Source organism: Centruroides sculpturatus, unplaced genomic scaffold (genome assembly GCF_000671375.1).
Source record: "Centruroides sculpturatus isolate CEXI.00-Female unplaced genomic scaffold, Cexi_2.0 scaffold767, whole genome shotgun sequence".
NCBI lineage: Eukaryota > Metazoa > Arthropoda > Arachnida > Scorpiones > Buthidae > Centruroides > Centruroides sculpturatus.
The window spans coordinates 324,515-337,722 of NW_019385366.1; the positions used below are offsets into that span (position 1 = coordinate 324,515).

The 13,208-nt window shown below is 32.7% G+C and overlaps 1 long non-coding RNA gene across 1 annotated transcript in view; it reads left to right on the top strand.

Moving 5' to 3' along the window:
- The first annotated feature begins 1,569 nt into the window (after positions 1 to 1,569).
- The window catches only part of LOC111638188, a 22,078-nt gene continuing 10,439 nt past the window's right edge, over positions 1,570 to 13,208 (top strand). Inside the window, exon 1 of the long non-coding RNA XR_002758811.1 lies at positions 1,570 to 1,638. This is a non-coding gene — a long non-coding RNA (uncharacterized LOC111638188). The remainder of the gene's footprint in view (positions 1,639 to 13,208) is intronic.

Below are 13,208 nucleotides of genomic sequence, written 5' to 3' on the forward strand. Positions count from 1 at the left end.
AATTTGTTTAATTTCTTTATTTTCTGTTCTGAGATATTAAACAATATCTCAGAATGGGTAAAGTTTAAGAAACGAAATGTGGCACTGTAGCTTGCGTATAAAGGGGCATTAATACTATTAAATTTTGGTTCTTAATTAAAGGTCGACAGGGTGAAGACCTAAAAGTGGTCATGTGTCATATCTCTTAATTAATATTTTACTCGTTATTAGCATTCAAAATTTAAAAAAAATAAAATAAAACTCGTCTCTACCCTCAAAGTAAGCTTTTTAGCCATTTTATAATAGTACAGTAAAACCCATTAAGATGTTCTCGCCTAAGATGTTAGAATGTATATGGGGACACGATTTAGTTCAACCACTTTAACGCTTAATAACTAACTCCTGTGTTAAAAACATCTGACTCCAATTCTGACCACTCTGACTACAGAAATTATTAGGCTTCAAACAGGGTGAACAAAATCATGCTCCCCCCCACACAGTCTAACATAGAAAAACCAGTCTAATATAGAACACAGTCTAACATAGAAAAACCAGTCTAATATAGAACACAGTCTAACATAGAAAAACCAGTCTAATATAGAACACAGTCTAATATAGAAAAAACCTCGAATCTTTTGCATATCTCCAAATTTCAAGGTGTCCCGAGTCCAAAAATGTAAAAATTTGGGAGGGGTCATATTTTGAGCGAGCACTACACTTTTCCTGTTATATATAACAGCTGGAAAAGTAAAAATTATCGAATACATTTTTACTTAGAGAAGTCTTTTAGCTTCTAAGTACATTACTTAGAGAAGTCTTTTAGCTTTGGAATAAAACTATATTCCAGAGCTAAGAGATGTTCTATCTTTATTAGAACTCTATTTATTGAATCTTTTATTCTGAGGTCACGTGATGACATCAGAATTTCCGGGTTTCTTTTGGAAACAAGTTCGTCCCTGGTCGGAGTTGGATGGTAAGAAAAAGTCGGAGTTGGAGTCGGTAGATTTTTACGTGACTCCACAGCCCTGCTTTTTAGGCTACTGTCTCCGTAGTAAAAATGCAAAGTATGATAAAAGCAACATCTGGTGTACTTGCCACAATCACAATAATACATTTTAAATAAAATTAATAATGAATTTAACATGGCCAACGGTAATGTACATGAGTTTTGTGATTTTATGAACTGTGATGGTGCAAATGGAAAGAAAGGACTGAAGTAAACTTTTATCTTTGTTAAAAGTTGTAATTATATTTATTATATTATTAAACAATAATTATATATTTTATTATTATAAAATTTCAAATATATTATTTTGTATATAATTTCAAAATTAAAAGATTTTTTGGAATGAAATTTTAAATAAATAAATAAATAAATACTAATTTTCTTTTTATTAAAATTCAATAAAAAGTATAATTGCCATTCAGTTTCTATTTTTGACTTGTTTCTATTTTTAAATTTAAAATTAGAAGTATATCCATCTGAAATTAGTTGATTTATTTATTTATTAAAAATTTTAACTGCATTCCAATAAAAAAAATTATAATTTTTAAGTAATTTTAATTTTAATTTTCATAATTTAAAGAATAAATAAAGAGAAAAATGAAAAGATACAGAGGAAGATAGATAGACTGAGAAAAGAAGTTGATATTACCAGAGTGAGTTTTAATATATTTTATTCAGTATCATTATAAAATTGAATTTGTTTTAAAAATGCATATGAATGAAAGCAAACTAAGATAAAACACAATCTGATTTTCCTCATACTTTTGGGCTCTAATATCCATATTCAGAGGAAGTCTTTACAAGTTGTAAGAACAATATTTTGTTTTTATTAAAATGTATGAATGTATTAGGGAAATTGGTTTTTATCTTAGTTTCTAATTATTTGTTTGCATTTGTAAATGCCATTAAAACAGTTGAACTGGTGTTTGGACTTTGTAAGAAATTTTTCATGTAATGTACATACACTAGTGACTTGGTGCCATATGCTCAACTTTTTTCTCCCTAATCTTTACATAATATAAGATTAGATTAGACAAAAAACTTGGACAAAATCTGATTCTAAACACTTATGTTTCCTTTTATAATCAATACACAAAGGTTAATAACAACAGACCATGAGCTTTTTTTTATATGATAAGTAATACCTTCCCAGCAGCATAAATATATGTGCAACATATTCCTGGTTGTTATAAATGGTAGGAAAACTGGACTTGTTTAATAAATAAAGTATCCTACTTGAGATATGGTTTACAAAATAATTGGCTCAATCACTATAACAGGCATCTCCCTATATGCCTGAAAGCCTTACTCCTCTGAAAAGTCTGAGGCAATAAATTTATGTGCACCCAGCATTCACATACAGTTACCACTTTGTGGGATCTCCTTTTGCAGCATACATGTCAGCAAAACTTGCATAGGCATTGATGTGTTGTAGGCACAGCAAAAATCTTCTGGAATGTTGATCCACATTTCCTGAAGAACCATCTTCAGCTAGTCTTGTTTGGGAATAAATAAAATAACAGTTAATAAGAACAATGAAGAGGATGAGGACCAAAGATTCTTGAGGACACACTAAAGGTGAAAAATAAATGATTTTTACCAGTTTTTAAACTGGTCAGATTTCCTCCCAAGCTAACTTTATAAAAATGAAGACATCTTAACAATCAACCTTTGTATAATGTTAATATGGTTCATTTCAAAATTATAAACACACCAAACTTTTTTCAATAACAAAAACGTTAACAATAGTAATGTATTTATTGTATTAGTATATTGTTTACAACATCAATTTAAAATTTTTCTGAAATTTTTAGAGCTATCTGACAATTACAAAAAAATTATCACAGATTTTCAATTTTTGATTGTTTCAAAAGTATAAACACAGATGTATAAAATTAGTATAATAATTTATTTAACTAATTAAACCAATAATTAATGTCACCAGAAGGTAGTATCATTCATTATTACAAATGTGATGCCAATTTTAAACAGTTATTTGTGATTTAACAGCTTGGCCATCCAGCCAAATTTGCTTTATTTTAAATGATTAATTTTGAGGAAATTAAATAGTTAGAACTTAAACATTACAAACAATGTTAATTACCAAAATTTAAAAAAAATAATAATAATCCTATAAACAAACAGTAGTCATGTGTTTGCAAGTTGGCAACAACTCAGTTTCTTGCCTTCCCACATGGTACATCAAGGATTGCACTGACTGATTTTTAGTGTAGTATTGGTATGTAGTTTATTTTTTCTTTTGGAGAATCTTTTGCAATATTGTTGAAATCATTATTACTTAATATATTGACTGGACTGGGTGTTTTCATTAAATTTTAACTTACAATTCAGTATACTTTGTAGATAACAGTTAATAGAATTAGGCCTAAGCCTTTGTAATATGACCAGTAAAACTAACAGTGTTGTGTGGACCTTCTTCGAAACTACCACCTAATGGAACAAAGTTAAATGCCTATTATGTCATGGCATGTATTCTGCTGCTAGGAACACATCTAATGTGTGTGATTACTTAAAATGCAAACGTCTTTTAAAACTAAAGGAATTGAAAAGCAAATTTCAACCTTGAGTCGAAGAAGTTGTGAATTCCAAGGAAAACAACAGTGAAATTGTTTCCATATCTACTACTGCTACTACATCAGATACATCTATCGGAAAGCAAATTCTGACACAGCCAGGAATTGCTTCTGCATTTCAGCAATTGGCAATACTTGCAGAATAAAACAATGCAAAATATCAAAAATGCATTAATGCACTCTTGTATATGATTGTCAAGGATTGTATTCCTATTGACACAGTAGAATCTACAGGTTTCTGCTACTTGATCATAACAATGCTTCCTCAAATGGAAGTGCCTGGCAGGAAAACAATTACTCACTGGCTGGATTTGAAGTTCAAAAAGGTGAAGGAAGTTTTGAAAAAAAAAGTTGCAGATATAAGTCAGATGACATTGACAACCAACATTTGGACTGATATGCTGAACACTTGGGTATATTTAGGTTTAACTGCTCATTTTGTAATAGAGGAGAAGGTAGTCTGTCATTTTATCTGTAGCAACAAAGGCAGTACAACACATGGGACAATATCAGAGCGAAAATTATGAAAATCCTGCAAGCGTGAAATATTCCCGAGTCAAGGATCATGTGTATTGTGACAGATGGTGGTAGTAATTTTGTTAAAGATGTTTAGGATATGTTTGGTTTAAATTGCCATTTGCATTGCTTTTCCCACATGCTGAATCTTGCAGCAAATGATGCAATAGGTGGGTGTGTGGCATTTTGAGACACGATTTCTCAAGTAAAAAGCATCATCACTCACTTCAAGCATTCTGTAAAAACTACAGATAAGCTGCATGAAGAGCATTTGCTAAGTGGTGTTTCACCAAATTATGTTCTCAAATTAAAACAATGTTTCAACCCATTGGAACTCCAGGTTTGTAATGTTAGAACACTTTATTGCATTATACTCTACTCAGTGCATTTTACCTGTCAATGTGTCAGCCATCTTGTTTTGCCAGTGTGGTTAATATGGACCCGACGCCTCTCGCTTAGGGGGGTCGACTTTAGGTAAAAAGGTTACGACCCTTGCCTTGCTCGCGATCTGTCAGGATGATGCGAGAAAGTCTTTTTACGTTTTGGGATAGTGGTTTGCTGGACGCTGAGAGACTCACACAGGGACCAAATTTACAAAATTAACGCGTTTATTTTTAGAAAGACATGCTTACAATGATCGAAACAATCGGGATTGTAGCCTTTACTCCTACAATCCCGATCTGTGTCGACCGGACTGTTTTCTTCCAACCTCCCCGTGTCCTCGAAGCTATAACTAGAACGGGCTTATAAGTATTTACTAACGATTCCTCCAACTTCCATCAAACCTAAACGCGTTTTCTCAGCAGCTGCATATATGTGCAACAAATTGAGAAGCAGACTTGGTGATGAGACACTGGATGCGTTGTTATTTCTCAGATCATATTTTCGCAATTCAAATTAGAATGTTCCTATTAGATTAGTTTTCTTTATATTTAAGAAAAATGTGACTGATTAATATTATTTTTAAATACTTTTTGCTAAGAAACTTACTTTACTACCTACTTACTAGGTTGTTATATGAAAGTAGTCTATTTAGTCGATGTTAAGAGAGATTTTTGTTAATTTTCAACGTTTATTTGCATAGTTTGTTACATAAATATTTTTTCAATTTATGTGAGTTTAAAGAGATCTCAGTGATGCTTAAAAAGAATAAATTTAACATGAAGACGGAGTGATTTTAAGTCTGGTTAGTCTGACTCTAAGTCTGATCAGTTAGAGTGATTAAATTAACTAGGTGTATACCGTAAAATACGTTGATTTTTGTCTAAATTTTGATTTGTTGATTTCTGTAAGATTTTCTTATTTTTTATTAAACCTCAATACCGAAATAATCCCGGGATCCCGGGATTGAATAAGTATAATCCCGAAATCCCGGGATTAGAAATAAGGACCGGGATCGAATTCCCTAGTTGGACCTGAAGAGGGTTGAGAGACTTATTTTAATGTCAAATTTGACATTACAGGAATGGTCCGTCCTCAGATAATGTAAAATCGAATAATTTGATTCAAAATCATTTTCAGGCAAACAGAACAAAACAAACATTGTGTATATAAGTTTTTGTGAATAAAAAATTTTTTCATTTATTACTATTTTTTTTTGTATACAGGACAATTTATATATGCCTGTGATATTTTTGTGATTTAAGGCTATTAACAGAAACTATCAATAATATTGATAATTTTTAAAAAAATATTAATACTATCTTAATCTTAACCACTCAGCAGTGACCAACAGATATATCCGTCAAGGGCAATCTTGTGGCAGTGGTGAATATATCCACAAAAGAATTTTGTGGATATATTCATTACTGCCACAAGATTGCCCTTGATGGCACCACTGCCACAAGATTCGTGGTAGTTTTTGGTGATATCCACAAAATTCTTTTGTGGATATCACCAAAAACTACCACGAAAAAAAATTTACATAAAAAAGGAATTATGTAGCAATAAAAAAAAGACTTTTGTTTACTAGACATAACAGTTTACGAAATCTTTTTCTGAGACGGTAATGAGAAAAATGCGTGAAAAAAATACTGTAAAGATTTCCCACGTTTATTCTCTACTACATAGTGATAGCACCATACCTGACTAACCTACTGCTGAAAGGTTAAGACTATCAATAGTAAATTTTGGACTATCACCTATCTCTTTATTTATTTTATATTTATCAGAAGCTTTCCTTAAATATATGATGTCCAGTGTGGTCCTGTACATTTTTATGCTGTAGACTTCAGTTCCTGTTCATTTTCTTGTAACAGATACTTTGAAATCCTTAGGAATTGTAACCATAAACTCCTACTAACACCAATACTACATGATGTGAACTTAGTGATTTAGGACCATTTTTACCATTTTCTAAGTAATCTTTAGACAAAATAAAAATTAGATTAGACAAAAAAAAAACTCAAGATAAAATCTGATTATAAAAAGCAACATAATGAGTATTTACAATGAACAAGCAAAGACAATAACAGACTATTCTTTACATTGCTGTTTTTCAACCTTTTTCTCATCACAGGCTAATAATTTTATGTGGATCAAGTAATTATAAGTAACTATGATTTATATTTATCTAGAGTTACTATATGTAAAAAAGTATGTACAGTAACTCTAGATTACTATTTAAATGACATCTGTAATCAACTACACCAGCATCAGTACAATCAAATATTTTTTTGCGGACCAGCGGTTGAAAAATGCTGCTTTACATGATAGAAATACAAACAACGGCATAACAAATTTTAATTTGTTTCAATTGAAAATGTTTGTTATTAAGAGCAAACTTTTTTGCACTTGTTTTTTTATATTTATCTCACATGATCCTTTTTTTACTTATTAAAATTAATCATATTCTGAGTAATTCTTCTAAGGCAGAATTGTAAAAATACGAATGATGAAAGGTGAAACATTCTCAGTTGAGGATACTCTTTGCCCGAAAATGTAGATTTAAACAAAACTGGTGTAGATAGAAATGTTATAACTGCACAAAATCCTTTTTCTCTCATTATTATACTTGACTGAAAAAGAAAAATAATTTTATAAATGTTTAAACATAAATATATTTTATATTATGTGTGGAAAATTTTACTAAGTTGTTTATATTACATTATTAATTAATTTACTTCTAAAACAATAAAATTTTTTGAAAGAAAATAGCTACAAGCATACCTTACTAATATGGCAGATTAGATTTCAAGATCACTGCCTTAAAGATTACAGTCTTTTTTTTTTTCACTTGCAGTGCAGATAATAAATGATAATGTAAATAGGCCTATATTCTTATAAGTGCACAATAGAGCTCAGCGTAAAGAACACAATGGATTATTTATTATTTTGTATTTTCATACACTTGAAAATGCAGGATTATTGAATTTAAATAATTATTTTTTAAATAACGAGTTTCTGAATTTGTCTTGCTCTTATAACAAAAGACGCCAAAAATAATATACATAAATATAATTAAAAAGCATTGTATTAGCAAAGCATCTTAAAGAGAGGTACAGTACATCAGTATTTAGTGACTTTTCTAATTAATTAATTAATTAATTGGGCTATTAATATGCTATAATTAATAATTAGAAACTAAGTAATTTGGTACTAGAGGTACCATCTCTTATCTAAATTAATAATTTAATAAATAATTTAGAACATTCTGGAAGAAAAGAACTAGCTCATCAAGGATTTCTTCCACACCAGGTCATATACAACAAATATGTGTAGTCTTTAACCAATATCTGACGTGAAAATTCCAAACTAATATTGGCAAATGCTTTCGATGCCCCTCCTCGGCTCTTCTTCAGGCCAAATTTAATGTACTGGATTCTTAAATTGAATATTTTTAAATAAGAACATTCTCTGTTACTAGAAGTTCAAATAAGGAAGGTAATCACGTGCCTTTCTGAATTATAATTTCTTTATAACTAGTAGCCAGGAACGCCCCCTAGTGGGTGTTCTTTACAAATTTCCATGAGGCACGGTTCCTTTGACTTTTTTGTTCCTATCAATATGCTCTACAGCTCTGTAAAAGTCCGAATGGTAAGATTTACCCTCCGAATGAAGAGGTGGCGATCCCCCCAAACTGTAGCCCCCTGTGCGAACAATAATGTCAAAGGAACCATCTTATTTCAGGTGCTTATATCTCGCGAAGGGTCGCGAGATATAAGCCCCTGAAATAATAAATTCCTATTACAAATATACTGAATTATTTATATTGTTATATTGACCAAATAATAATTTATTGGCCAAATGAATAATAATAATTTATATTGTTAATTTAAATAATAATTAAAATTGTTAATTTGAATGTTTGAAATATGACACACGATAGGGGTGCCTCTAGTGTCCGTTATGAAACGGTTACGGGACGGACACGAAATGAATGGGTTATATATATAGATTTATATTCGTGGAGATATGTTGTGCGCATCTTATAATAATCTCGCGTATTTTATAATCACGTGTCGTTTCTAAAAATAATTTTAGCTAGTGGACATATGATGTGCACATCCCATAATAATCTGGTGTATCGTATAATAAATTACAATTCATCATCCAATAAATACTGCCACGCTGTTGAGAGATTCATATCTTCTTTAAGATTGATGCAGTTTAGTTTGCGATCTGCTTTGTAAATTTTCATCGCTTCCAAAGTTCTTAGATGTTCATGATGACGAGTGGTGTGGATGACCCGTGCCTCATTAAAAATCGGGGTTGTCTGGGTTTGTTGCATATGTCAACAATGCTGTCATATATTTGTTGTGGGTGATGTCTGCTTTATGTTCCTTTATTCTAGTGGCTAACGGACGTTTAGTGGACCCTATGTAAATTAGTTGCCTTTGCCATCTATCATCCATTAAGGAAATGGTGTATATTCCCGGTAGCCTGTTCGAGTTATGGGTGTCTTTTCTGTTTCTTAATAAATTATATATGGAAGGGTTTCTTCTGTATGTAATTCTAATTCCTTTTTTCTTTGCAATTGAATTATATATTGTTTTCATTTGTGGGTTGTACGTTACTGGGACCCTTTCCATATGTTCTTTATCAACTGCTCCTGATGTCTTTTCTTCATCTGTTTTACTGTTTATGTGAAGGTGCTGATTACATAATTTGTTTATTATGTTGCCATAACCGTGGTCTTTAGCGACATCTCTAATATACGCTAATTCTTGTTGTAGAGCGTAGGTCGTGGAAGAGTGGGAATAGGCCCTTTCTACCAAAGTCCTGAATGCCGCTATTTTGTAAGAGTACGGGTCACAGGAATTGATGGGTATGTACGATGGTATATTTGTGGGTTTTCTATAAACTTTTGTTTGTATTGTTCTTTCTTTAATTTCAATTTCTATATCCAAGAAGTGGATTTTTTCTTCACTATGCTGCTCTAATTCCAAATAAAGGCCATAAGGGTTGTTGTTCATGGCTGTCTTAAATTGTCTTAGGTCTGGTGGTGTTTTCCAGAGAATTATAATGTCATCTATATACCTACCATACATGATTATATTTGAGAGAAAGAGTGGTAGGGTTTTGATTTCTAATGCCCTAATTACCATTTCACACAAGTCCCAGATAATGGACTTCCCATGGGTATGCCTCTCTCTTGTGCATATATGTTGCCTTTGAACTGGAATACCGAACTGTAACATGCTAGATGGGCCAATTCCAGTATATCTTGGTGCAGATTAGTATCATTTACTTTTTCTATGAGGAAATCTCTTAGTGCACAAAAACAAGGTTGTATTTTTATCGAGGGGTATAATGATATAAAATCCCATACTGTGGCGTATCCTGGCTTGTTTATGGTTTTGAGTTTTAATATCAATTCTTTTGGATTCGAGATATTGAATCGATAGTTTACTAGATGTGAAGACAGCATATTATGAAGAAATTTTTCAAGTTTGATGGTAGGAGCTCTTCCTTTGTCTACTATAGGTCTTAGCTGTTGTCCTACTTTATGTGTTTTGGCAAAGGCGAAAAGTTTAGGTACATCCAGAGCGTCCATAATGATGTTTTTCATATTTAGGTTCTTGGCTAGTTTGGTGTTGGCAACTTGTTTAACTCTCGCTTGCATTTTATCCACCCAGTTTGTTTCAACTTGTGTGCATTGTGTTTCTGATAAGTATTTTTCTAATTCTTTCTTGTAAGTTTCTTCCTTCATTAACACCATAACTCTGGTTTTATCCGCTCTGGTTACCACAATATCATTAGCTTTTATCCATTTGGAAGCTTGGCTTAATTTATGTTTGAGCTGTGAGATGTCTTTTGTTTCTTTAGCTCTACTTATTCTTAAAGAAGATAGCCATCTATAGTACTCTTTTTGATTTGGAGAAAGGCCTCTTATAAGGTTTTCAAGGTCCGGGATACTAGAGTTAATAGTTTCTTTTTGTGATGGAGGTGGTACATAAGCCAGACCAAATTTTAGTATCTGGCTAACAAAGTCTGGAATTTGTATATTATCCCACACTACAAACGGAGTCTCCATTCTATTGGATCTTTTAGGTACTTGAAATTTCAATATTCATTTTATTTTTAGATTGAAACGAACCTTTAGGTTGTATCTCAGTCTGTTATGGATGTTAACTTGCTTCACATTTTCAATACGTAAAATATTCGGATCTCGTTGAAATAAGTTGTTCTCCACTGCAATAATTCTGGTTATCATCGAATATACCTTCTTTCTAGTATCTCTGATAGCTTTTGATAGGCACATCCTTCTTACCTTATTAATTAAAGGTTCATTACCTGGGGGTAGGTGCACCCAGTAAATCGTCATGGGGAATACTCCAATATTTCTACAATTAATCAAAAAATCCAGTCTTGCTCTTGCTTTTGTAAGAGTGATAATTGTTTGCGATATTCGTTAGCTGGCATAGCTATTATTAATCAAGGATTTCTCCCACACCGGGTCATATACAACAAATATGTGTAGTCTTCAACCAATATCCGGCGTGAAAATTCCAAACTAATATTGGCAAACGCTTTCGATGCCCCTCCTGGGCTCTTCTTCAGGCCAAATTTAATGTACTGGATTCTTAAATCGAATATTTTTAAATAAGAACGTGCTCTGTTACTAGAAGTTCAAATAAGGAAGGTAATCACGTGCCTTTCCGAATTATAATTTCTTTATAATTTATATTCGTGGAGATATGTTGTGCGCATCTTATAATAATCTCGCGTATTTTATAATCACATGCCGTTTCTAAAAATAATTTTAACTAGTGGATATACGATGTGCGCATCCCATAATAATCTGGTGTATCGTATAATAAATTACAATTCATCATCCAATAAATACTGCCACGCTGTTGAGAGATTCATTTCTTCTTTAAGATTGATGCAGTTTAGTTTGCGATCTGCTTTGTAAATTTTCATCGCTTCCAAAGTTCTTAGATGTTCATGATGACGAGTGGTGTGGATGACCCGTGCCTCATTAAAAATCGGGGTTGTCTGGGTTTGTTGCATATGTCAACAATGCTGTCATATATTTGTTGTGGGTGATGTCTGCTTTATGTTCCTTTATTCTAGTGGCTAACGGACGTTTAGTGGACCCTATGTAAATTAGTTGCCTTTGCCATCTATCATCCATTAAGGAAATGGTGTATATTCCCGGTAGCCTGTTCGAGTTATGGGTGTCTTTTCTGTTTCTTAATAAATTATATATGGAAGGGTTTCTTCTGTATGTAATTTTAATTCCTTTTTTCTTTGCAATTGAATTATATATTGTTTTCATTTGTGGGTTGTACGTTACTGGGACCCTTTCCATATGTTCTTTATCATCTGCTCCTGATGTCTTTTCTTCATCTGTTTTACTGTTTATGTGAAGGTGCTGATTACATAATTTGTTTATTAAGTTGCCATAACCGTGGTCTTTAGCGACATCTCTAATATATGCTAATTCTTGTTGTAGAGCGTAGGTTGTGGAAGAGTGGGAATAGGCCCTTTCTACCAAAGTCCTGAATGCCACTATTTTGTAAGAGTACGGGTCACAGGAATTGATGGGTATGTACGATGGTATAGTTGTGGGTTTTCTATAAACTTTTGTTTGTATTGTTCTTTCTTTAATTTCAATTTCTATATCCAAGAAGTGGATTTTTTTTTTTCACTATGCTGCTCTAATTCCAAATAAGGGCCATAAGGATTGTTGTTCATGGCTGTCTTAAATTGTCTTAGGTCTGATGGTGTTTTCCAGAGAATTATAATGTCATCTATATACCTACCATACATGATTATATTTGAGAGAAAGGGTGGTAGGGTTTTGGTTTATAATGCCCTAATTAGACTTGATTAGAACTAGCTCAGACTTGAACCCACAACTTCCATTTACTGTGCAGATACCAGTACCAATACATCATGTTTTGGGCAGTTGAATTATCCAATGTAACCAATTCCAATGTATAATCTGTTTAAACATTACATTTTATTTAATTTGATATACTTTCATTGATACAGACAGTTTGTGAATAGGAAAAATCCAGATTATATAATTACAGTGGGTGATCAGTTAACGAACATAATTCGTTCCAAGACTTTGTTCATTATCCGAATTGTTCGTTAACCGATTATCAATTTACCATAGGTTTTTATGGGAATTTGATTAATTCATTCTGGAGACCCCAAAACATAAAAAATATATACTTTCTTACTACGTTTATTTGTGCAATAATAATAATAATAATAATAACTCTCCTGTGGTCACCACCTGGTCGTAGTGGGAGAGCCCAGTAATTTTACTGAACCATAGAGCAATGCAGGCTGGAACACATGCTCCTGGTAGGGACACCCATGCCAGTAAGGTCTATGGGGAGAAATGAAGCTAAGAGTGACCACACTCACATTCTGTGGAGATAATTAATATGGTAGTAACCAGATCAAAGTGTGATACCAGCTCGGACGTCGCTCGGGTTAACAAGGTCCGCGTTCGTGGGTTAGGCAGAGGCTCACGTTCGAAAAATAGGCCACAGTCTCCCTTGGTTACCGGTGGTGAAAGCAGCATCGGCCCAAGCATGGCTACTGCAATGCCCTCAACAGATGTGAGGAATCAACCTAGCCTTGGTGTTTCTGTGGCAATGCATCCACAGACCACAAAGGCCGGAAAACCACGCCAACGGATGAAATGGACA